The sequence below is a fragment of the Thermobia domestica genome, unplaced genomic scaffold (genome assembly GCF_964235325.1).
Source record: "Thermobia domestica unplaced genomic scaffold, izTheDome1.hap1.1 HAP1_SCAFFOLD_1067, whole genome shotgun sequence".
Taxonomy (NCBI): Eukaryota; Metazoa; Arthropoda; class Insecta; order Zygentoma; family Lepismatidae; genus Thermobia; species Thermobia domestica.
This window is the reverse complement of record NW_027656777.1, coordinates 1-26,153: the sequence shown is the minus strand read 5'-3', so window position 1 is coordinate 26,153 and position 26,153 is coordinate 1. Positions and strand designations below refer to the sequence as shown.

At 38.1% G+C, this 26,153-nt stretch overlaps 4 non-coding genes across 4 annotated transcripts; 2 read left to right on the top strand and 2 right to left on the bottom strand.

The window, feature by feature from the left end:
* Nucleotides 1-9,874: 9,874 nt before the first annotated feature.
* LOC145677587 (5S ribosomal RNA) lies at nucleotides 9,875-9,993 on the top strand. The gene has a single exon (XR_014129889.1). It is a non-coding gene; the product is annotated as a 5S ribosomal RNA (ribosomal RNA).
* Nucleotides 9,994-10,170: 177 nt separating this feature from the next.
* LOC145677590 (5S ribosomal RNA) lies at nucleotides 10,171-10,289 on the top strand. The gene has a single exon (XR_014129892.1). It is a non-coding gene; the product is annotated as a 5S ribosomal RNA (ribosomal RNA).
* Nucleotides 10,290-16,912: 6,623 nt separating this feature from the next.
* Nucleotides 16,913-17,031, bottom strand: LOC145677586 (5S ribosomal RNA). The gene has a single exon (XR_014129888.1). It is a non-coding gene; the product is annotated as a 5S ribosomal RNA (ribosomal RNA).
* Nucleotides 17,032-17,208: 177 nt separating this feature from the next.
* On the bottom strand, nucleotides 17,209-17,327 carry LOC145677593 (5S ribosomal RNA). Its single transcript, XR_014129895.1, has one exon. It is a non-coding gene; the product is annotated as a 5S ribosomal RNA (ribosomal RNA).
* Between the last annotated feature and the right edge of the window lie 8,826 nt (nucleotides 17,328-26,153).

Genomic DNA, 26,153 nt, shown 5'->3' with positions numbered 1-26,153 from the left:
CAAGCAGCCCAAGACTCGTGGTTTTGTTCCTTCGATCATGCAGGGAAAGCACGGAGGAAAAACACAAAACGTGTCTAAGCCAATGAGAACTGTCCTTTTCGACTGACTTTATCCAATGAGAAATAGCTTGATTTAACGGTTTTGCTCTTTATATAACTTGACTTCATTCAGCGCGCAATTATTTGAAACAAGTCGTGACAGTTGCAATGGCACGTACCAAGCAGACAGCTAGGAAATCTACTGGAGGCAAAGCTCCTCGAAAGCAGCTTGCCACCAAAGCTGCAAGAAAGAGTGCTCCAGCTACCGGTGGAGTGAAAAAGCCCCATCGTTACAGGCCTGGTACTGTGGCTCTCCGAGAAATTCGTCGTTACCAGAAGAGCACTGAATTGCTCATCCGCAAGCTGCCCTTCCAACGACTCGTCCGAGAAATTGCACAAGATTTCAAGACAGATCTTCGCTTCCAAAGCTCAGCTGTCATGGCTTTACAGGAGGCAAGTGAAGCTTACCTTGTAGGGCTTTTCGAAGACACCAACTTGTGTGCTATTCACGCAAAGAGAGTCACAATCATGCCTAAGGACATTCAGCTTGCTCGCCGCATCCGTGGGGAACGTGCTTAAGTTTGAAGTTCTGGCACTGAGTTCAAAAACGGTCCTTTTTAGGACCAATACACTACTTAGAGATGCTGTTATCCTAACAAGGATCTTGTCCATACTTGTTATCTTTTTTTTTTAAATTCTCACGCCGTATGTTGCATAGTTAATACATCTACCTTCGTTTTCCTGTCGTTTCGTATATCATCCTATCTTTCAAGTATATTCTTTAGTTTTCCCCTATGTTTACCGATTGATTATCTTCGTTTTATGTGGTCAAGGGTTCGATTTTGCCATATGTTGCATAACTTAACTTCGATTCAACCACTGTTTGCCCTTCTCAACGTTATTAATCTGATAGAACTCGCAGGCGAAATATGTACTTCTTCCAAGGTAGCAAAAGTAATATTATTTTGTCAGAGGTCGCTGCTGTTGAATGCAAACGTTAAACTAAACTTTCTTTAAGTGTCTGTTTGTACTTAACATCAGTTCAATTGTACACCTACATTTCTGCTGGTGTTACTATTTTTCTTTATAGCAATATTACGAATTATAAGACGGTATCCGTGGTTATTAGCGTGTTCCCTTTTCCTAACACTTTCTCATTACACCAGTATTTCCATCATTCATTAGGCGTAATCACCCGTCTCCTTTATCATAAAAATCATAATAGTACGACGTTAAATTGAAACATAGTCTACTTCACTTTCACGAGTTGTAATAAGTTCGAACATTTCTTTCACCCCAGCCTTGAAAAGAGTTGATTTTAGTTTAGTGTCCCTTTCAGCAGCAAGGCTGTTTCAAACGTGGACCTACTTATTAACGTGCAATGCGAAACATTTGAGCTCCCACCGAGAATCGAACCCAGTCAGCCTGCAAAAGTTTTTCTAACAAATGCATTAAGTGCGTTTTCTGTACTGTTTCGCTACTTGAAGATAGGAACAAGGAAAAAGTAAGTGATCACAAATTGACATTACGTAATGTGTTCCCCATTTTTTTTCGAGTACACCATTCTTGACACCCGTGAAAGCTTTCTTTCCCCACCCTCAATTCCCCTCTGTTATAAAGCACTTACATCAAGAAGTGCTTCGGTTAAAAAGAAAACTCAAAGTCCCTTGCGTGTATACTATACATTGCTATGAATGAACATGTGATAATGATAGGAAAAGCACAATTTTACTCTTCTCAAAGTATTTGATGGCTCTAAAAAGAGCCGTTTTAAAATGTCAGATGATTTACTGACACATTTACTTCTTCTTTGGTGCAGCCTTCTTAGCACTTTTCGGTTTTGCTGTAGCCTTCTTTGGCTTCGGGGCCTTTGGCTTCTTGGGAGTTTTTGCCTTCTTCACTTTAGATGGTGATTTCTTAGGTTTGGGAGCAGCAGCCTTTTTCTTTTCACCAGTCTTCTTGGGACGTTTAGCTGCTGGCTTTTTCGCAGGCTTCTTCTCCTTTGATGCTGATCGTTTCGCCTTGGTTGAAGATCCACCTTCAGGCTTCTCCTTCAGCGATGAAGCACTAAGCTTAAACGATCCAGATGCACCTTTTCCCTTGGTCTGAACCAAAGACCCAGAAGCAACTGCACTTCTCAAGTATTTCTTGATAAATGGAGCAAGCTTCTCGGCATCCACTTTGTAGTTCTGAGAGATGTATTTCTTAATAGCTTGCAGTGAACTTCCTCCCCTTTCCTTCAAATTCTTGATGGCGTTGTTCACCATTTCTGATGTTCTTGGATGAGAAGGTGTTGTTTTTGGTTTCTTAGGCTTTGCAGACTTCTTAGGAGAAGCCTGTGCCGGGGCTGCAGGTGCTGATGCCGTATCTGCCATTGCTTTCTGCAATAAACTCAACGATACTGAAGAATGAAATTTTCGCTAGCAGGCAGCGTTGAGTTTGGTTACGGAGCGCGGACCGGATAGAAAGCACTTGCTGAGGCGGGCTGAGGTAAACAGAAGTTCGTAGTTGCCACAACGATAAGTGTGTTTCCTTCTATTTTGATAAACGATTTTTTTCAGGTATTCAATGAATGCACCAGATCCTATTCTTCCTTACTGGCTAGAAGAAACTTTATTCCACATAACTCAAAAGGCATTTGTTTTTATTCGCTTTTCTATTTTATGTTTCAGTCATTGCTAAGTCGGTCACACTACTTTTTCACCCTCCTTGTGCTTATAATTTTCATAATTTAACATGGAAATACTTATCAATAAATAATTATATTACCATGGTAATTAACTTCAATCCTTCCTGTGATTATACGCAAAGTACCATCTTCGTACTGCTTACTATAGTTCAATGAAGGGAATCTATAAAGTAACGCGTGTCGCACACATCTGCCTTGCAAACTCCCTGGCCTACTTCCAATGTATAGACTTTTATTTCAAATCCTGATTTAATTTCATAATTTTCTGTAGATTTTAACATTTTATTACCCAGCTTCTTAATACGAATGACAATCAAGCCTAAATATTTATTCCCTTTAACTTTATTTTTCTTTTTTATTTTGTGCCTTGTTTCATATTTGTTCTTACGTTAGCAATTAACGCACTTACCGTAGTTATGTATGAACAGGTTGTTTCTATATTTATTTTATTCCAAATAAATTAAATATATATACGGATTATTTTATGGTAGTTGATATTTTCTGTTGTTTCCTACGTGAATTGAGGAAACGCACGGACTTTCGCCTAATTCTTGTGCTACTTTCATATGTCTGTATCTGTCGAATGCTGTCGATCTGTCGAAATGTGTATTACTATCTGTCGATTCATCGAGTGAACTGAATTCGTTAACCATTTCACCAGGCGCGCATGCATTTTTTTTTCTTCTAAGGGATCCAAGCTTCGGGGGGCAAGGTTCCAATACTACAAGCCACTATGTCTATATACTATTATTCTGCATTCGAAAACACGATAAATATTCCACTTACTTTTTCACAAAAACATGATACAGACAGAGTACAGATGAAGTGTAAGATCAGATTTATATTGATGATACATCAATATTTTCCCTGTTAATAACTACATTTAATGAGAAAGTCTGCAAATGTATGTTCACTTAGGAACTTTTGCGAGGAGTCCGCACCCGGTGGACACCCCGTGAGTACGCCTCTGCACTTGACTATACTTCGAATTATACTGCAAACAGTTGTATTTTAGTTTCCCCGTTTAGTTCATCGATATCATTAACACAAAGAAAATAGATGTTATAGATGCGTATTCTCAGTTCTCGCTTTATATCCGGACGTCTGCAAAAATCTACTCCTTTTCTTTCTTTCACGCATCCACCAAACTAACAATGATTTGTATTATAATATTTGCGCATAAAATGTATATCTCATACCTTCCATGTTCTCAAGTATTCATAGACAAAAACGGTTATTTTCTGCGAACAAATTGTCCAAACACAGTGCAAATGTCATCTATAGATTGTCCTGGTTCCGTCTGCGTGTACATAACAATGCGTCATAATCATACATTGCACATTAAGGATATCAATTAATCTTCCCAAATTCCTAGATATGCCTGGCAAAAGTTCCGCGTGTTGTAAGGATATTACATTTGTACTACCGACAAGGTGGTATCTTCCAACATTGAAGTTCAATAAACCCCAAATGTGTCGGATATAGTATTTGATTTCTTGTCTCATTGTTTGCGTCAGAGATGTCTTCTCAAGTTAGGATTTACGATACATACAGGATGAGTTGTATATATTGTTGCTGCCAGCTCTATATTAATCCCATATTTGTAAACGAATAAAAACAGTATTCTAATTATAACAATGTGCTCACAATTAATTTTATTCTTAATTGTTATACGTATTGTTGATTAAAAATGAAAATGTTGCTAAGTGAATTTTATTAATATTTTCTGTTGCGTGATATAGGAAGTGAGTGAAATATTGGAGGAATATAGTGTGCGTAGCAGATGATGTGCAGTGGCTTTGGATCGCCTGTGATAAGGTAAGGCATTTGCTATTTTAATTAACGCATTTTATATACTGTAATCCTAATTATTTTTATGTGAATGTGCTTACTACTTGTGTATTCAGTGGGACCGATGTTTTAATATGTATGGTCAAGCAGTGTCGAGCCTGGTCAGTGTGTGGATAGGTGACCATTTTTTGTAAATCGATAACATTTAACTTTGTAAACACGGATGAAGTAGAAGTATATTTATTTTATTTTTTACCTCAAATATGTAGGACACTTCTCCTTTGTACATCAATTATTATTATTAGTTCAACTTGTTTACAAGTTAAATGAAAAGAATAGTCGTTATCGTGTGATGATTGTGCTCATTAGGCTAAAGAAGACTCGTGATAAGAAAGAAAAGAAGAACGGTGCTCAAGTTTCGTCACAGCATATTCTCAAAAATTTACAGGCAAAATTCAGTGTTCTGCATGAAAAGGCATATTTGTACGAAAAAAAAAAAAATTCTGCAGACGACAGAATTAAATAAAGTAATACACATGTATTTTAGAGTTACTGGTGTAAAATCATTACAAGTGCTTTGCCAGGTGGCCAATAAAAAGCACGAATACTATTTAAGGGAGCCAAAACAGGAGAAAGCTGGGGGCCTGAGCGATAGCAAGAATGTGCGTCCAAAGTGAACAGGAGCGAAGGCGACGCGGGTATACGTATAAGCAAGGGTAGTGGAAACCAGTTAGTTTTCGAGTTTCAATAGCACTTGTCATGCATCCATACTAGTAGCGCCCCGCTTGTAAACATTAAGTACACTATGCAAGAATACACCGCCGGTGGAAAATAGTACCTAATACAGTTATCTTTCATATATACTGACTTATTTTACAGTAGTAACCCAACACTAGTAAACGTAAAATAAAAGTGTATAACTTTATATTTAATTCTATCGCCTGGCTTAGTTTTTCACCTGTAAGATGTACTTATTTAGAGCAAGTTTCTTAACTAGCAAATTAAACCGAGAACCACAGCAACCATATATATATTCTTATGATGTACTTTTCTTTGAGTGGTGTTCTCTGTCTATTGAATAACATTTTCTCAGTTTAATGCTAGCAAAAAACAAAACAAAATCAAAGTGTTTCTATATAAATTTAGTTCACCGTGTTGTAATATCACATGGAATTGAAAAACGAATAGTCGAACCTCTGCTATCTCGATCAAACTTCTCAGGATGATATACTGACTTACCGCAGAAGTTCGACTGAATACGTTTCTCAGTTCCATGGGAGAACCTGGAGAAGCAAAAGCCTGCGCAACGGAAAATACTAAATAAACTTGTAGAGCAGGTCAAGATGTATCATCATGCCAAGTTTCATTCAGATCAGAGAAGTTTGGCTGCAGCCATTTTCATTACAAAGCACAAAATGGATGGTCCCTAACCTCGAGAATCTTCACAATTGTCGACGAGTTGAACTGCACTCATCTGATCAAAATCAAACTTAAAATGACAGTTCACTTTCAACTGTTAAATAATATGATATGCAGGCTTCTGCTTTCCTAGTTACAGTCTATCCACTGTGGTATGCATATTAGTACAAATGTGAGAGTGCATATTTATTAAAGATTTGCTTCAAAAAGCGATGAAAGACATAGGCATTGCCGCGGGCGGTGATAACAAGATGCCGGAAAACGAACAAGCAGAAAGAATATGGGCTGAAGAAGTGTAAACGACGACGCGGCGGCCCGTAAAGGTGTTGCCGTCCTATTAAATGAATAATATCAAAAGAAAGAAAAAAAAAGTAAAAAATTTCGCGCTCGTAATCAAGACAGAAAGCAACTAAAGGAAATCTTTGTTTTACGTCCCACGTTATGCCGCTTAGGCTAAAAGAGGCGCTGATTATGAGAAATGATTGAAATGGTGGTGGAATGAAGAAAGTGGGAGGAAACGGGAGAACCCCGCGGTAACCCACCGCACATAGTTTTTGTCCACCATAAAGTTAACTTGGCGGGGGCTCAAGACAGAAAGACGGTTGGAAAAACAAATAAACGATGTTGCATCCCGTAAAAATGTTCGCGACCTATGAAATCAATATTTTTTCTTAAAGAAAAAAAAGAATTAAAAAGAGAAAAAAAGGTCAAAATTTCGCGCTCGCTTCGCTCGCGATCAGCAGAGAAAAGAGGACGTGACGCACCCCTAAAAGTGTTGGCGACCGATTGAATAAATATTGTGGGTAAAAAAAAAAAAAAAAAAAAAAAAAAAGTCAAAAATTTCGCGCTCGCTTCGCTCGCGATCAGCACAGAAAGAAGGACGTGACGCGCCCCTAAAGGTGTTGGCAACCGATTCAATACATATTGTCGGTAAAAAAAAAAAAAAAAAAAAAAAAAAAAAAAAAAAAAAAACGCTCGCTTCGCTCGCGATCGACATGAAAAAGGCAACGACGTGACGCCCCGTAAAATTGTCGGCGACCTATTCAATCAATATATTCGGTTGAAAAACAAAGTCAAAAGTTTCCCAATCGCTTCCCTCCCGATCGACATAAAAAAAAAGGCAACCCCTTCACCTCTCCTTATGCATTCATCAGTAAACATACAACCATAGATCACAATACCACTCACATCACCTATCAGTTCTCCACGTCCATCAAGATCCAATCATCGCCCTGGCCCTTTATGATGATACACAACATTACATGTTATTGTGTGCATTGCCCCGCGTTACAATACATGACCAAAAAAAAGAGAAAAAGAGCTGCACTGCCTTCAGTGTAGACATGTTCGTATTCGTAGAAAATGATTTTAGGTACACGATAGTACAGTAATCTATCTTCACATGCTTCAGATGTGAACGATACCTACACATGAAGAGGGCTCCCGAGGTTTCCTTTTCCAATAGGATGGAGCTCCACCACACTTGCAGAATGACGAGAAGTTATGTTAATAAATATATCCCAGAGTGTTTCGTAACTCGCCCTTGGTCCTAATGATGAAGCGTTCTTCAGATGGCCCCGATGTCTCCACACATGATACTATGCGACTTCTTTTCACGAGGCTCTCAAAGATCACGTTTGTGTCCTAACATTCTCTGCAGATATGACACAGCTGCGATAGCGGATCACAGAAGCCTTTCCTCTCCTTACAAGAGACGTGTTCATTCGAGTATGTGAGTAATTCGACTATCGATTAAATATCTCCCGTGTCACGATAGTAGTCACTTTCAATTCTTCTAACGAAGGTAAGAAAAAATGCTATACAAACTTCCTTTCGGTATATAAAGGATTAGGGGCCCAGAGAATATTTTCTTTCAAGAGGATACATTCTTTTTCGAACACCCTGTATATAGATCCTCTAATTATAACTGCAAACAAAATGTTGATTTTGCAATTGCTTCCATGAGAGAATATTCTGTGCACTTTCTTTCTGAAGGGCCGGGCCTAAACGTTTTCCTTAATCATTAAATTTAGTAGTTATCTACAATTACATAGTTTTCCATTGTTCTCAAAATAAAGATTTTTCTCTATGAATTGTTGAATGTTGCTAGGGATATTGAAGTAATTCTTTTTAGTGTTTTTTTCTTTACAATAATGTACTGAACGCCTGCATTAAGGAAGTTCGTGTGTCCATCTTGCAAAATGTTTCGTCTTTTTTCATGCCCACTAAGGTAAATATTCATTTTGCTCTTTTCTCTGTATGCAAACCACATTTCTTAAAGGCAACATTTTCATACAAATGTAGTACTAAAAACTTCTAATTGGCAACATCTGGGCTGCGAAGAGGAAAAAGAAAGAAATCTCGTACGTATTCGCGCGCAATTCGGAATTAGCCAATGAAAAGCACAAAAGCGGCCACCATCTCTCTCTCTTTCTTATTAACGGTTTTGTACTTTCTGCAGTTCTATCAGTGCTGCTAACCTCTTACTATATCATTGAATATGTATGTTTAGATATATATATATATATATATATATATATATATATATATTTTTTTTTTTACAAAAAATCATACTACTACGGAATAATATTAAATGCCTTTAAACCCTCATTTCTGTTTGCACTTTCTGTTACACTACCTTCCCCGAACTTCTTTCAAGTTATTAAGTGCAGAACGGGGAGTTATACATATTTACTTGCGCTTTGACAATATCTGCACATTGTGTAATAATAGGAGACGTATAAAATAAAACTATATACTAATACGTATATATATATATATATATATATATATATATATATATATATACAGTACACATTCCACTATCCGAGGCTTTCCTTTTCTTTTCTTGCTGACGATAAATTACGCTTTTAGAAATGTTGTCTGAAAACAATAAGAATATGTGCAAAAAATACAATCAGAGGTAGAGGTCTTTAACAGGAAATAAGCAAGGGAGTTGAAAAATTTTTTATGCATGTAAAAAATATAGACATGAACCAACTTGTGAAATAAAAAGACCAGAAAACTACTCTTTCTAAATTATGTGTAAACTTTTTACCGAAAACGAAAGTTGCACGAAAGACTTTTTGTCCGTTTTTTGGCCTCCGGTGCTTGGGGTCCCTGATTCAATCCCAGCTCGTGCCGTGTGAACTTTGTCGTGCATAAAGACCGTGCTCATGGGTTTTCTCGGGTTTCTCCCGTTTCCTCCCACTTTCTTCATTCAGTACTCATCATCACCGTCTCCTTTAGCGTAACCGGTATAAGTATGCGACGTAAATCTAAATATTTCATTTCATTTCCCTTTTCTGCTCATACTGCTGATTATGCGCGATTATGCCAACATCCAACTCCGCGGATAATCGTGCGATTACTGTATATACAACTAATACAGATACAACTAATTATATTATCAGTTACAGTATCGGTTTTTATTTACTAATTTGCCTCACTTTATTTGCATCCCTGCAGTAAATAATTCTTATCGATAATAGTTAAAATGTATATTACATTTTAGTGCTTCACGACTGAATGATCATCTGCCTTACGTTATCTCGCAGCTGAAGAGAATGCTACACTGAAAACTACCTTGCGTTATAAAGGGTAAGTGAAACATATCTTAAAAATATCTTTCATACATTTCATTGTGTACATTAAAGAATGTAAGTTTGCCTTTTTCCTGTAATCAATACTTAATAAAGGATTTATTTTTATTTATTTATATACAATTTCATACGTGGTTCGTGATAGTAAACTCGATAGGACACAGTGGCACTATGAACATCCGAATCACTCATCATTCGAACATTCAAATATTTATTCGAATATTAGTATATTCCAAGTAATGTTAACGACGTTAATATGCTTGCCTTTATAGTTAATAATGTCAATTCTTACTTAAAACATACTTCCTTAACAGGACATTGAAGAAAAGGTAGTTGCCAACGGCCATACCATGCTGAATATACCGGTTCTCGTCCGATCACCGAAGTCAAGCAGCATCGGGCCTGGTCAGTACTTGGATGGGTGACCGCCTGGGAACACCAGGTGCTGTTGGTATACTTTTTCTAATTTTGTTTTTCACAAAGACGAATATTCTCACATCGTTCACCACGATAATTTCGTAATCATGCATTACTTAAAACAATTAGCAACGCTTTCCACGCGCTGGTCTTTTTGAGTATTCACCGACAAACCTACGTAGCTACAATAACTCACTCGAAGCCATATGCATTCGCCAACGGCCATACCATGCTGAATATACCGGTTCTCGTCCGATCACCGAAGTCAAGCAGCATCGGGCCTGGTCAGTACTTGGATGGGTGACCGCCTGGGAACACCAGGTGCTGTTGGCATCTCTTTTTCAAATTTCATTATCCTTCAAGTACGAAAATACTAGAAACATTAATTTTATAGTACTTTCAAGAGATAATTTATCAACATTATTTCATAGCGATTAATCGATATTCTAAGCGTTATACCCACTATTTCTTACACTAACAGCCTGTTTATTTGCACGGCACATTAAAATAACCTGATTTCCGATCCGTGTGCACCTACTACTATACTTAACACGGAATGTATTACCACTTTTTAAAAGTAAATTATTATGACTAAGTGTAGATCTCCGGCGAGTAAATGCCTTTCGTATACAAGCACGACACATCTCCGCTATGTGCTTTACTTTTTTACTAACAGCATATAGAAATTGGATTTCAACGTGTTTCTACATAACAGAATGAAGCAAATTTCGTGATTTAACTCTTTCGAATAATGTGTTGGTCCTGACAAGGACCGTTTGAAATGAAAAATCTTGAAGAAGATTTTTACTTAGAGCTTGTGTACTTGGTAACAGCCTTCGTACCCTCACTTACAGCGTGCTTGGCAAGTTCACCAGGCAAAAGAAGGCGCACAGCTGTTTGGATTTCCCGGCTGGTGATAGTTGACCGCTTATTGTAATGGGCCAAACGAGAAGCTTCAGCAGCAATACGCTCGAAGATGTCATTAACAAAGCTGTTCATGATACTCATAGCTTTGCTAGATATGCCAGTGTCAGGATGCACTTGCTTCAAAACTTTGTAGATGTAAATGGCATAGCTCTCCTTCCTCCTCCTCTTCTTCTTCTTATCTCCCTTGGAGATATTCTTTTGGGCTTTACCAGCCTTCTTTGCAGCCTTTCCGCTAGTTTTTGGTGGCATGATGACTCACTCGTTCAGCAAAATTAGATGTGTCCGCCGATTTATCGACTTCATTTAAATTACAGTACGTGTTTCAATTCGCGCCAACTGCCTTGCTTTTCATTTGATGCACTCGGGTGCACGCTTGAAGTAGTAACAAAACTGACTTGATTCATGGGAGGCCGCAATTTTTCCTCTCATCTTATTACGAAAGAATATTGAACAATGTCTGGTCGCGGCAAAGGTGGAAAAGTCAAGGGAAAGAGCAAGTCCCGCTCCAGCAGGGCTGGCCTTCAATTCCCAGTAGGCAGAATCCATCGTCTTTTGCGAAAGGGTAACTATGCCGAACGAGTTGGTGCTGGCGCTCCCGTGTATTTGGCTGCAGTCATGGAATACCTGGCAGCTGAAGTTCTTGAGTTGGCAGGCAACGCTGCTCGTGACAACAAGAAGACTAGGATTATTCCACGTCATCTGCAGTTAGCTATCCGTAACGACGAGGAATTAAACAAGTTGTTGTCTGGAGTTACAATCGCTCAGGGTGGTGTTTTGCCCAACATTCAAGCTGTACTTCTGCCCAAGAAAACTGAGAAGAAGGCATAAATGTAAGACCTATATCTCATACAAATCGGCCCTTATGAGGGCCACAAACCCCTTTATAGAGGAGATTTACGATTGAAATGAATTGTTTTCGATATACAGACTCATCAAAAGTGTCTGAGATAGTTGCTTAGTTTCATTCGAAATTCTCGCTGCTATTCGATTAATTAGTATATGTGTAGTCGTCGATCGTAATTGAAGCCCATAGGAAGTCACACTAACTTTAGAATACTCCAAACAGCGATGTGCTTAGTTCCCACTACATTATTAATTATAAGATCATTACCTTTTGTATTGTCGCTAGCTACATTTTTTTGATATTTGCGTACATCGGGCTCATATTACCCAGAGGACAGGACAGTCGAGCCCAGATTCTCAGCAATGGAAGAAAACCTCATACCACATATTCTCATGTACTTCATGCTAGACAAAGGAATTTCCAACATTCTTAAAGCACTCATGTTTCTCTCTTGCGTTGGCTTGGCTGAAATTACTCTGTTCAATATGTTCTCGACATTTATTATTGTTCATTACTATGCCCCAATGACATCATGAACAGAGCGGATCAGAAAACTTTCCTAAATTTCTTTTGCAACATAGTAATGACATTAAATGCACACTTAAGTACGATTTATTCTTTGCAAGGTCGATATTCATATTTGTGTGATATGTGTTATATGTATATGGTTTGTAATACGCAACTACTCTTATTCTCTGATCTCAGAACTCATTTGCTACTGTGCCCAACGAGCGAGCCTAGGTTTCTTGTAACTACTGCCTTTCTTTAGTAAATAATGTGAAGTATACAATGCATTAACCTACATCTCATATTTGTATTACTCTTTATTTTAGTAACCCGCTACGAAGTGTCATTAATTTACATGTAAATCACAATAGACACTACCGCAAAAGAAAGAAATCGAACCCAAGACCACGTAAACAAGATAAAGGACAAGATTCAGGTTTCTAACGCATTATTCGCCCCTCACAGCACAGTATAGAAGTTGTATAAGCCTCTATACGTACATCCTACTGTCAGAACAGAAATTCCGACTTGCGTTTCGCATCTCTCATGCTCGCTACTTCCAACAAATCGCCAATTTCCAACCAGAACCCCTTCTCCAGCATTAATACTGCTACATGATATGAATACGTATACATGAACGTACATAATGTAAAAAAAAACGTATGATTTTCTCAAATTAATCTCTCTACGTCTGTAATTTAGTGTGCATCAAAAGGCTTTAATGTAGTTACACGAATTCTTATAATCTAACAGAAAATCGCACAAAGTAAATCTTTCCCTTTATATAAATTTGTTGGCTCTGAAAAGAGCCGTTTATGCCAATTTTATATCCAAAATAGGAGGAACCCCAACTTAACCTCCGAAACCGTACAGGGTTCTTCCTTGCCTCTTCAAGGCATACACAACATCCATAGCTGTCACTGTCTTCCTCTTGGCGTGTTCTGTGTATGTAACAGCATCTCTGATTACGTTCTCCAGGAATACTTTCAATACTCCACGGGTCTCTTCATAAATGAGACCAGAGATACGCTTCACACCACCACGGCGAGCAAGACGCCTAATAGCGGGTTTGGTGATACCCTGGATGTTGTCACGAAGAACTTTACGGTGGCGCTTGGCACCTCCTTTGCCAAGACCCTTGCCTCCTTTTCCACGTCCTGTCATTTCGATATGTTACTGCTTCGCTCACCACACACGAGAAATACAAGCCCAAGCAGCCCAAGACTCGTGGTTTTGTTCCTTCGATCATGCAGGGAAAGCACGGAGGAAAAACACAAAACGTGTCTAAGCCAATGAGAACTGTCCTTTTCGACTGACTTTATCCAATGAGAAATAGCTTGATTTAACGGTTTTGCTCTTTATATAACTTGACTTCAGAGCAAAACCGTTAAATCAAGCTATTTCTCATTGGATAAAGTCAGTCGAAAAGGACAGTTCTCATTGGCTTAGACACGTTTTGTGTTTTTCCTCCGTGCTTTCCCTGCATGATCGAAGGAACAAAACCACGAGTCTTGGGCTGCTTGGGCTTGTATTTCTCGTGTGTGGTGAGCGAAGCAGTAACATATCGAAATGACAGGACGTGGAAAAGGAGGCAAGGGTCTTGGCAAAGGAGGTGCCAAGCGCCACCGTAAAGTTCTTCGTGACAACATCCAGGGTATCACCAAACCCGCTATTAGGCGTCTTGCTCGCCGTGGTGGTGTGAAGCGTATCTCTGGTCTCATTTATGAAGAGACCCGAGGAGTATTGAAAGTATTCCTGGAGAACGTAATCAGAGATGCTGTTACATACACAGAACACGCCAAGAGGAAGACAGTGACAGCTATGGATGTTGTGTATGCCTTGAAGAGGCAAGGAAGAACCCTGTACGGTTTCGGAGGTTAAGTTGGGGTTCCTCCTATTTTGGATATAAAATTGGCATAAACGGCTCTTTTCAGAGCCAACAAATTTATATAAAGGGAAAGATTTACTTTGTGCGATTTTCTGTTAGATTATAAGAATTCGTGTAACTACATTAAAGCCTTTTGATGCACACTAAATTACAGACGTAGAGAGATTAATTTGAGAAAATCATACGTTTTTTTTTACATTATGTACGTTCATGTATACGTATTCATATCATGTAGCAGTATTAATGCTGGAGAAGGGGTTCTGGTTGGAAATTGGCGATTTGTTGGAAGTAGCGAGCATGAGAGATGCGAAACGCAAGTCGGAATTTCTGTTCTGACAGTAGGATGTACGTATAGAGGCTTATACAACTTCTATACTGTGCTGTGAGGGGCGAATAATGCGTTAGAAACCTGAATCTTGTCCTTTATCTTGTTTACGTGGTCTTGGGTTCGATTTCTTTCTTTTGCGGTAGTGTCTATTGTGATTTACATGTAAATTAATGACACTTCGTAGCGGGTTACTAAAATAAAGAGTAATACAAATATGAGATGTAGGTTAATGCATTGTATACTTCACATTATTTACTAAAGAAAGGCAGTAGTTACAAGAAACCTAGGCTCGCTCGTTGGGCACAGTAGCAAATGAGTTCTGAGATCAGAGAATAAGAGTAGTTGCGTATTACAAACCATATACATATAACACATATCACACAAATATGAATATCGACCTTGCAAAGAATAAATCGTACTTAAGTGTGCATTTAATGTCATTACTATGTTGCAAAAGAAATTTAGGAAAGTTTTCTGATCCGCTCTGTTCATGATGTCATTGGGGCATAGTAATGAACAATAATAAATGTCGAGAACATATTGAACAGAGTAATTTCAGCCAAGCCAACGCAAGAGAGAAACATGAGTGCTTTAAGAATGTTGGAAATTCCTTTGTCTAGCATGAAGTACATGAGAATATGTGGTATGAGGTTTTCTTCCATTGCTGAGAATCTGGGCTCGACTGTCCTGTCCTCTGGGTAATATGAGCCCGATGTACGCAAATATCAAAAAAATGTAGCTAGCGACAATACAAAAGGTAATGATCTTATAATTAATAATGTAGTGGGAACTAAGCACATCGCTGTTTGGAGTATTCTAAAGTTAGTGTGACTTCCTATGGGCTTCAATTACGATCGACGACTACACATATACTAATTAATCGAATAGCAGCGAGAATTTCGAATGAAACTAAGCAACTATCTCAGACACTTTTGATGAGTCTGTATATCGAAAACAATTCATTTCAATCGTAAATCTCCTCTATAAAGGGGTTTGTGGCCCTCATAAGGGCCGATTTGTATGAGATATAGGTCTTACATTTATGCCTTCTTCTCAGTTTTCTTGGGCAGAAGTACAGCTTGAATGTTGGGCAAAACACCACCCTGAGCGATTGTAACTCCAGACAACAACTTGTTTAATTCCTCGTCGTTACGGATAGCTAACTGCAGATGACGTGGAATAATCCTAGTCTTCTTGTTGTCACGAGCAGCGTTGCCTGCCAACTCAAGAACTTCAGCTGCCAGGTATTCCATGACTGCAGCCAAATACACGGGAGCGCCAGCACCAACTCGTTCGGCATAGTTACCCTTTCGCAAAAGACGATGGATTCTGCCTACTGGGAATTGAAGGCCAGCCCTGCTGGAGCGGGACTTGCTCTTTCCCTTGACTTTTCCACCTTTGCCGCGACCAGACATTGTTCAATATTCTTTCGTAATAAGATGAGAGGAAAAATTGCGGCCTCCCATGAATCAAGTCAGTTTTGTTACTACTTCAAGCGTGCACCCGAGTGCATCAAATGAAAAGCAAGGCAGTTGGCGCGAATTGAAACACGTACTGTAATTTAAATGAAGTCGATAAATCGGCGGACACATCTAATTTTGCTGAACGAGTGAGTCATCATGCCACCAAAAACTAGCGGAAAGGCTGCAAAGAAGGCTGGTAAAGCCCAAAAGAATATCTCCAAGGGAGATAAGAAGAAGAAGAGGAGGAGGAAGGAGAGCTATGCCATTTACATCTACAAAGTTTTGAAGCAAGTGCATCCTGACACTGGCATATCTAGCAAAGCTATGAGTATCATGAACAGCTTTGTTAATGACATCTTCGAGCGTATTGCTGCTGAAGCTTCTCGTTTGGCCCATTACAATAAGCGGTCAACTATCACCAGCCGGGAAATCCAAACAGCTGTGCGCCTTCTTTTGCCTGGTGAACTTGCCAAGCACGCTGTAAGTGAGGGTACGAAGGCTGTTACCAAGTACACAAGCTCTAAGTAAAAATCTTCTTCAAGATTTTTCATTTCAAACGGTCCTTGTCAGGACCAACACATTATTCGAAAGAGTTAAATCACGAAATTTGCTTCATTCTGTTATGTAGAAACACGTTGAAATCCAATTTCTATATGCTGTTAGTAAAAAAGTAAAGCACATAGCGGAGATGTGTCGTGCTTGTATACGAAAGGCATTTACTCGCCGGAGATCTACACTTAGTCATAATAATTTACTTTTAAAAAGTGGTAATACATTCCGTGTTAAGTATAGTAGTAGGTGCACACGGATCGGAAATCAGGTTATTTTAATGTGCCGTGCAAATAAACAGGCTGTTAGTGTAAGAAATAGTGGGTATAACGCTTAGAATATCGATTAATCGCTATGAAATAATGTTGATAAATTATCTCTTGAAAGTACTATAAAATTAATGTTTCTAGTATTTTCGTACTTGAAGGATAATGAAATTTGAAAAAGAGATGCCAACAGCACCTGGTGTTCCCAGGCGGTCACCCATCCAAGTACTGACCAGGCCCGATGCTGCTTGACTTCGGTGATCGGACGAGAACCGGTATATTCAGCATGGTATGGCCGTTGGCGAATGCATATGGCTTCGAGTGAGTTATTGTAGCTACGTAGGTTTGTCGGTGAATACTCAAAAAGACCAGCGCGTGGAAAGCGTTGCTAATTGTTTTAAGTAATGCATGATTACGAAATTATCGTGGTGAACGATGTGAGAATATTCGTCTTTGTGAAAAACAAAATTAGAAAAAGTATACCAACAGCACCTGGTGTTCCCAGGCGGTCACCCATCCAAGTACTGACCAGGCCCGATGCTGCTTGACTTCGGTGATCGGACGAGAACCGGTATATTCAGCATGGTATGGCCGTTGGCAACTACCTTTTCTTCAATGTCCTGTTAAGGAAGTATGTTTTAAGTAAGAATTGACATTATTAACTATAAAGGCAAGCATATTAACGTCGTTAACATTACTTGGAATATACTAATATTCGAATAAATATTTGAATGTTCGAATGATGAGTGATTCGGATGTTCATAGTGCCACTGTGTCCTATCGAGTTTACTATCACGAACCACGTATGAAATTGTATATAAATAAATAAAAATAAATCCTTTATTAAGTATTGATTACAGGAAAAAGGCAAACTTACATTCTTTAATGTACACAATGAAATGTATGAAAGATATTTTTAAGATATGTTTCACTTACCCTTTATAACGCAAGGTAGTTTTCAGTGTAGCATTCTCTTCAGCTGCGAGATAACGTAAGGCAGATGATCATTCAGTCGTGAAGCACTAAAATGTAATATACATTTTAACTATTATCGATAAGAATTATTTACTGCAGGGATGCAAATAAAGTGAGGCAAATTAGTAAATAAAAACCGATACTGTAACTGATAATATAATTAGTTGTATCTGTATTAGTTGTATATACAGTAATCGCACGATTATCCGCGGAGTTGGATGTTGGCATAATCGCGCATAATCAGCAGTATGAGCAGAAAAGGGAAATGAAATGAAATATTTAGATTTACGTCGCATACTTATACCGGTTACGCTAAAGGAGACGGTGATGATGAGTACTGAATGAAGAAAGTGGGAGGAAACGGGAGAAACCCGAGAAAACCCATGAGCACGGTCTTTATGCACGACAAAGTTCACACGGCACGAGCTGGGATTGAATCAGGGACCCCAAGCACCGGAGGCCAAAAAACGGACAAAAAGTCTTTCGTGCAACTTTCGTTTTCGGTAAAAAGTTTACACATAATTTAGAAAGAGTAGTTTTCTGGTCTTTTTATTTCACAAGTTGGTTCATGTCTATATTTTTTACATGCATAAAAAATTTTTCAACTCCCTTGCTTATTTCCTGTTAAAGACCTCTACCTCTGATTGTATTTTTTGCACATATTCTTATTGTTTTCAGACAACATTTCTAAAAGCGTAATTTATCGTCAGCAAGAAAAGAAAAGGAAAGCCTCGGATAGTGGAATGTGTACTGATATATATATATATATATATATATATATATATATATATATATACGTATTAGTATATAGTTTTATTTTATACGTCTCCTATTATTACACAATGTGCAGATATTGTCAAAGCGCAAGTAAATATGTATAACTCCCCGTTCTGCACTTAATAACTTGAAAGAAGTTCGGGGAAGGTAGTGTAACAGAAAGTGCAAACAGAAATGAGGGTTTAAAGGCATTTAATATTATTCCGTAGTAGTATGATTTTTTGTAAAAAAAAAAATATATATATATATATATATATATATATATATATATATATCTAAACATACATATTCAATGATATAGTAAGAGGTTAGCAGCACTGATAGAACTGCAGAAAGTACAAAACCGTTAATAAGAAAGAGAGAGAGATGGTGGCCGCTTTTGTGCTTTTCATTGGCTAATTCCGAATTGCGCGCGAATACGTACGAGATTTCTTTCTTTTTCCTCTTCGCAGCCCAGATGTTGCCAATTAGAAGTTTTTAGTACTACATTTGTATGAAAATGTTGCCTTTAAGAAATGTGGTTTGCATACAGAGAAAAGAGCAAAATGAATATTTACCTTAGTGGGCATGAAAAAAGACGAAACATTTTGCAAGATGGACACACGAACTTCCTTAATGCAGGCGTTCAGTACATTATTGTAAAGAAAAAAACACTAAAAAGAATTACTTCAATATCCCTAGCAACATTCAACAATTCATAGAGAAAAATCTTTATTTTGAGAACAATGGAAAACTATGTAATTGTAGATAACTACTAAATTTAATGATTAAGGAAAACGTTTAGGCCCGGCCCTTCAGAAAGAAAGTGCACAGAATATTCTCTCATGGAAGCAATTGCAAAATCAACATTTTGTTTGCAGTTATAATTAGAGGATCTATATACAGGGTGTTCGAAAAAGAATGTATCCTCTTGAAAGAAAATATTCTCTGGGCCCCTAATCCTTTATATACCGAAAGGAAGTTTGTATAGCATTTTTTCTTACCTTCGTTAGAAGAATTGAAAGTGACTACTATCGTGACACGGGAGATATTTAATCGATAGTCGAATTACTCACATACTCGAATGAACACGTCTCTTGTAAGGAGAGGAAAGGCTTCTGTGATCCGCTATCGCAGCTGTGTCATATCTGCAGAGAATGTTAGGACACAAACGTGATCTTTGAGAGCCTCGTGAAAAGAAGTCGCATAGTATCATGTGTGGAGACATCGGGGCCATCTGAAGAACGCTTCATCATTAGGACCAAGGGCGAGTTACGAAACACTCTGGGATATATTTATTAACATAACTTCTCGTCATTCTGCAAGTGTGGTGGAGCTCCATCCTATTGGAAAAGGAAACCTCGGGAGCCCTCTTCATGTGTAGGTATCGTTCACATCTGAAGCATGTGAAGATAGATTACTGTACTATCGTGTACCTAAAATCATTTTCTACGAATACGAACATGTCTACACTGAAGGCAGTGCAGCTCTTTTTCTCTTTTTTTTGGTCATGTATTGTAACGCGGGGCAATGCACACAATAACATGTAATGTTGTGTATCATCATAAAGGGCCAGGGCGATGATTGGATCTTGATGGACGTGGAGAACTGATAGGTGATGTGAGTGGTATTGTGATCTATGGTTGTATGTTTACTGATGAATGCATAAGGAGAGGTGAAGGGGTTGCCTTTTTTTTTATGTCGATCGGGAGGGAAGCGATTGGGAAACTTTTGACTTTGTTTTTCAACCGAATATATTGATTGAATAGGTCGCCGACAATTTTACGGGGCGTCACGTCGTTGCCTTTTTCATGTCGATCGCGAGCGAAGCGAGCGTTTTTTTTTTTTTTTTTTTTTTTTTTTTTTTTTTTTTTTTTACCGACAATATGTATTGAATCGGTTGCCAACACCTTTAGGGGCGCGTCACGTCCTTCTTTCTGTGCTGATCGCGAGCGAAGCGAGCGCGAAATTTTTGACTTTTTTTTTTTTTTTTTTTTTTTTTTTACCCACAATATTTATTCAATCGGTCGCCAACACTTTTAGGGGTGCGTCACGTCCTCTTTTCTCTGCTGATCGCGAGCGAAGCGAGCGCGAAATTTTGACCTTTTTTTCTCTTTTTAATTCTTTTTTTTCTTTAAGAAAAAATATTGATTTCATAGGTCGCGAACATTTTTACGGGATGCAACATCGTTTATTTGTTTTTCCAACCGTCTTTCTGTCTTGAGCCCCCGCCAAGTTAACTTTATGGTGGACAAAAACTATGTGCGGTGGGTTACCGCGGGGTTCTCCCGTTTCCTCCCACTTTCTTCATTCCACCACCATTTCAATCATTTCTCATAATCAGCGCCTCTTTTAGCCTAAGCGGCATAACGTGGGACGTAAAACAAAGATTTCCTTTAGTTGCTTTCTGTCTTGATTACGAGCGCGAAATTTTTTACTTTTTTTTTCTTTCTTTTGATATTATTCATTTAATAGGACGGCAACACCTTTACGGGCCGCCGCGTCGTCGTTTACACTTCTTCAGCCCATATTCTTTCTGCTTGTTCGTTTTCCGGCATCTTGTTATCACCGCCCGCGGCAATGCCTATGTCTTTCATCGCTTTTTGAAGCAAATCTTTAATAAATATGCACTCTCACATTTGTACTAATATGCATACCACAGTGGATAGACTGTAACTAGGAAAGCAGAAGCCTGCATATCATATTATTTAACAGTTGAAAGTGAACTGTCATTTTAAGTTTGATTTTGATCAGATGAGTGCAGTTCAACTCGTCGACAATTGTGAAGATTCTCGAGGTTAGGGACCATCCATTTTGTGCTTTGTAATGAAAATGGCTGCAGCCAAACTTCTCTGATCTGAATGAAACTTGGCATGATGATACATCTTGACCTGCTCTACAAGTTTATTTAGTATTTTCCGTTGCGCAGGCTTTTGCTTCTCCAGGTTCTCCCATGGAACTGAGAAACGTATTCAGTCGAACTTCTGCGGTAAGTCAGTATATCATCCTGAGAAGTTTGATCGAGATAGCAGAGGTTCGACTATTCGTTTTTCAATTCCATGTGATATTACAACACGGTGAACTAAATTTATATAGAAACACTTTGATTTTGTTTTGTTTTTTGCTAGCATTAAACTGAGAAAATGTTATTCAATAGACAGAGAACACCACTCAAAGAAAAGTACATCATAAGAATATATATATGGTTGCTGTGGTTCTCGGTTTAATTTGCTAGTTAAGAAACTTGCTCTAAATAAGTACATCTTACAGGTGAAAAACTAAGCCAGGCGATAGAATTAAATATAAAGTTATACACTTTTATTTTACGTTTACTAGTGTTGGGTTACTACTGTAAAATAAGTCAGTATATATGAAAGATAACTGTATTAGGTACTATTTTCCACCGGCGGTGTATTCTTGCATAGTGTACTTAATGTTTACAAGCGGGGCGCTACTAGTATGGATGCATGACAAGTGCTATTGAAACTCGAAAACTAACTGGTTTCCACTACCCTTGCTTATACGTATACCCGCGTCGCCTTCGCTCCTGTTCACTTTGGACGCACATTCTTGCTATCGCTCAGGCCCCCAGCTTTCTCCTGTTTTGGCTCCCTTAAATAGTATTCGTGCTTTTTATTGGCCACCTGGCAAAGCACTTGTAATGATTTTACACCAGTAACTCTAAAATACATGTGTATTACTTTATTTAATTCTGTCGTCTGCAGAATTTTTTTTTTTTTCGTACAAATATGCCTTTTCATGCAGAACACTGAATTTTGCCTGTAAATTTTTGAGAATATGCTGTGACGAAACTTGAGCACCGTTCTTCTTTTCTTTCTTATCACGAGTCTTCTTTAGCCTAATGAGCACAATCATCACACGATAACGACTATTCTTTTCATTTAACTTGTAAACAAGTTGAACTAATAATAATAATTGATGTACAAAGGAGAAGTGTCCTACATATTTGAGGTAAAAAATAAAATAAATATACTTCTACTTCATCCGTGTTTACAAAGTTAAATGTTATCGATTTACAAAAAATGGTCACCTATCCACACACTGACCAGGCTCGACACTGCTTGACCATACATATTAAAACATCGGTCCCACTGAATACACAAGTAGTAAGCACATTCACATAAAAATAATTAGGATTACAGTATATAAAATGCGTTAATTAAAATAGCAAATGCCTTACCTTATCACAGGCGATCCAAAGCCACTGCACATCATCTGCTACGCACACTATATTCCTCCAATATTTCACTCACTTCCTATATCACGCAACAGAAAATATTAATAAAATTCACTTAGCAACATTTTCATTTTTAATCAACAATACGTATAACAATTAAGAATAAAATTAATTGTGAGCACATTGTTATAATTAGAATACTGTTTTTATTCGTTTACAAATATGGGATTAATATAGAGCTGGCAGCAACAATATATACAACTCATCCTGTATGTATCGTAAATCCTAACTTGAGAAGACATCTCTGACGCAAACAATGAGACAAGAAATCAAATACTATATCCGACACATTTGGGGTTTATTGAACTTCAATGTTGGAAGATACCACCTTGTCGGTAGTACAAATGTAATATCCTTACAACACGCGGAACTTTTGCCAGGCATATCTAGGAATTTGGGAAGATTAATTGATATCCTTAATGTGCAATGTATGATTATGACGCATTGTTATGTACACGCAGACGGAACCAGGACAATCTATAGATGACATTTGCACTGTGTTTGGACAATTTGTTCGCAGAAAATAACCGTTTTTGTCTATGAATACTTGAGAACATGGAAGGTATGAGATATACATTTTATGCGCAAATATTATAATACAAATCATTGTTAGTTTGGTGGATGCGTGAAAGAAAGAAAAGGAGTAGATTTTTGCAGACGTCCGGATATAAAGCGAGAACTGAGAATACGCATCTATAACATCTATTTTCTTTGTGTTAATGATATCGATGAACTAAACGGGGAAACTAAAATACAACTGTTTGCAGTATAATTCGAAGTATAGTCAAGTGCAGAGGCGTACTCACGGGGTGTCCACCGGGTGCGGACTCCTCGCAAAAGTTCCTAAGTGAACATACATTTGCAGACTTTCTCATTAAATGTAGTTATTAACAGGGAAAATATTGATGTATCATCAATATAAATCTGATCTTACACTTCATCTGTACTCTGTCTGTATCATGTTTTTGTGAAAAAGTAAGTGGAATATTTATCGTGTTTTCGAATGCAGAATAATAGTATATAGACATAGTGGCTTGTAGTATTGGAACCTTGCCCCCCGAAGCTTGGATCCCTTAGAAGAAAAAAAAATGCATGCGCGCCTGGTGAAATGGTTAACGAATTCAGTTCACTCGATGAATCGACAGATAGTAATACACATTTCGACAGATCGACAGCATTCGACAGATACAGACATATGAAAGTAGCACAAGAATTAGGCGAAAGTCCGTGCGTTTCCTCAATTCACGTAGGAAACAACAGAAAATATCAACTACCATAAAATAATCCGTATATATATTTAATTTATTTGGAATAAAATAAATATAGAAACAACCTGTTCATACATAACTACGGTAAGTGCGTTAATTGCTAACGTAAGAACAAATATGAAACAAGGCACAAAATAAAAAAGAAAAATAAAGTTAAAGGGAATAAATATTTAGGCTTGATTGTCATTCGTATTAAGAAGCTGGGTAATAAAATGTTAAAATCTACAGAAAATTATGAAATTAAATCAGGATTTGAAATAAAAGTCTATACATTGGAAGTAGGCCAGGGAGTTTGCAAGGCAGATGTGTGCGACACGCGTTACTTTATAGATTCCCTTCATTGAACTATAGTAAGCAGTACGAAGATGGTACTTTGCGTATAATCACAGGAAGGATTGAAGTTAATTACCATGGTAATATAATTATTTATTGATAAGTATTTCCATGTTAAATTATGAAAATTATAAGCACAAGGAGGGTGAAAAAGTAGTGTGACCGACTTAGCAATGACTGAAACATAAAATAGAAAAGCGAATAAAAACAAATGCCTTTTGAGTTATGTGGAATAAAGTTTCTTCTAGCCAGTAAGGAAGAATAGGATCTGGTGCATTCATTGAATACCTGAAAAAAATCGTTTATCAAAATAGAAGGAAACACACTTATCGTTGTGGCAACTACGAACTTCTGTTTACCTCAGCCCGCCTCAGCAAGTGCTTTCTATCCGGTCCGCGCTCCGTAACCAAACTCAACGCTGCCTGCTAGCGAAAATTTCATTCTTCAGTATCGTTGAGTTTATTGCAGAAAGCAATGGCAGATACGGCATCAGCACCTGCAGCCCCGGCACAGGCTTCTCCTAAGAAGTCTGCAAAGCCTAAGAAACCAAAAACAACACCTTCTCATCCAAGAACATCAGAAATGGTGAACAACGCCATCAAGAATTTGAAGGAAAGGGGAGGAAGTTCACTGCAAGCTATTAAGAAATACATCTCTCAGAACTACAAAGTGGATGCCGAGAAGCTTGCTCCATTTATCAAGAAATACTTGAGAAGTGCAGTTGCTTCTGGGTCTTTGGTTCAGACCAAGGGAAAAGGTGCATCTGGATCGTTTAAGCTTAGTGCTTCATCGCTGAAGGAGAAGCCTGAAGGTGGATCTTCAACCAAGGCGAAACGATCAGCATCAAAGGAGAAGAAGCCTGCGAAAAAGCCAGCAGCTAAACGTCCCAAGAAGACTGGTGAAAAGAAAAAGGCTGCTGCTCCCAAACCTAAGAAATCACCATCTAAAGTGAAGAAGGCAAAAACTCCCAAGAAGCCAAAGGCCCCGAAGCCAAAGAAGGCTACAGCAAAACCGAAAAGTGCTAAGAAGGCTGCACCAAAGAAGAAGTAAATGTGTCAGTAAATCATCTGACATTTTAAAACGGCTCTTTTTAGAGCCATCAAATACTTTGAGAAGAGTAAAATTGTGCTTTTCCTATCATTATCACATGTTCATTCATAGCAATGTATAGTATACACGCAAGGGACTTTGAGTTTTCTTTTTAACCGAAGCACTTCTTGATGTAAGTGCTTTATAACAGAGGGGAATTGAGGGTGGGGAAAGAAAGCTTTCACGGGTGTCAAGAATGGTGTACTCGAAAAAAAATGGGGAACACATTACGTAATGTCAATTTGTGATCACTTACTTTTTCCTTGTTCCTATCTTCAAGTAGCGAAACAGTACAGAAAACGCACTTAATGCATTTGTTAGAAAAACTTTTGCAGGCTGACTGGGTTCGATTCTCGGTGGGAGCTCAAATGTTTCGCATTGCACGTTAATAAGTAGGTCCACGTTTGAAACAGCCTTGCTGCTGAAAGGGACACTAAACTAAAATCAACTCTTTTCAAGGCTGGGGTGAAAGAAATGTTCGAACTTATTACAACTCGTGAAAGTGAAGTAGACTATGTTTCAATTTAACGTCGTACTATTATGATTTTTATGATAAAGGAGACGGGTGATTACGCCTAATGAATGATGGAAATACTGGTGTAATGAGAAAGTGTTAGGAAAAGGGAACACGCTAATAACCACGGATACCGTCTTATAATTCGTAATATTGCTATAAAGAAAAATAGTAACACCAGCAGAAATGTAGGTGTACAATTGAACTGATGTTAAGTACAAACAGACACTTA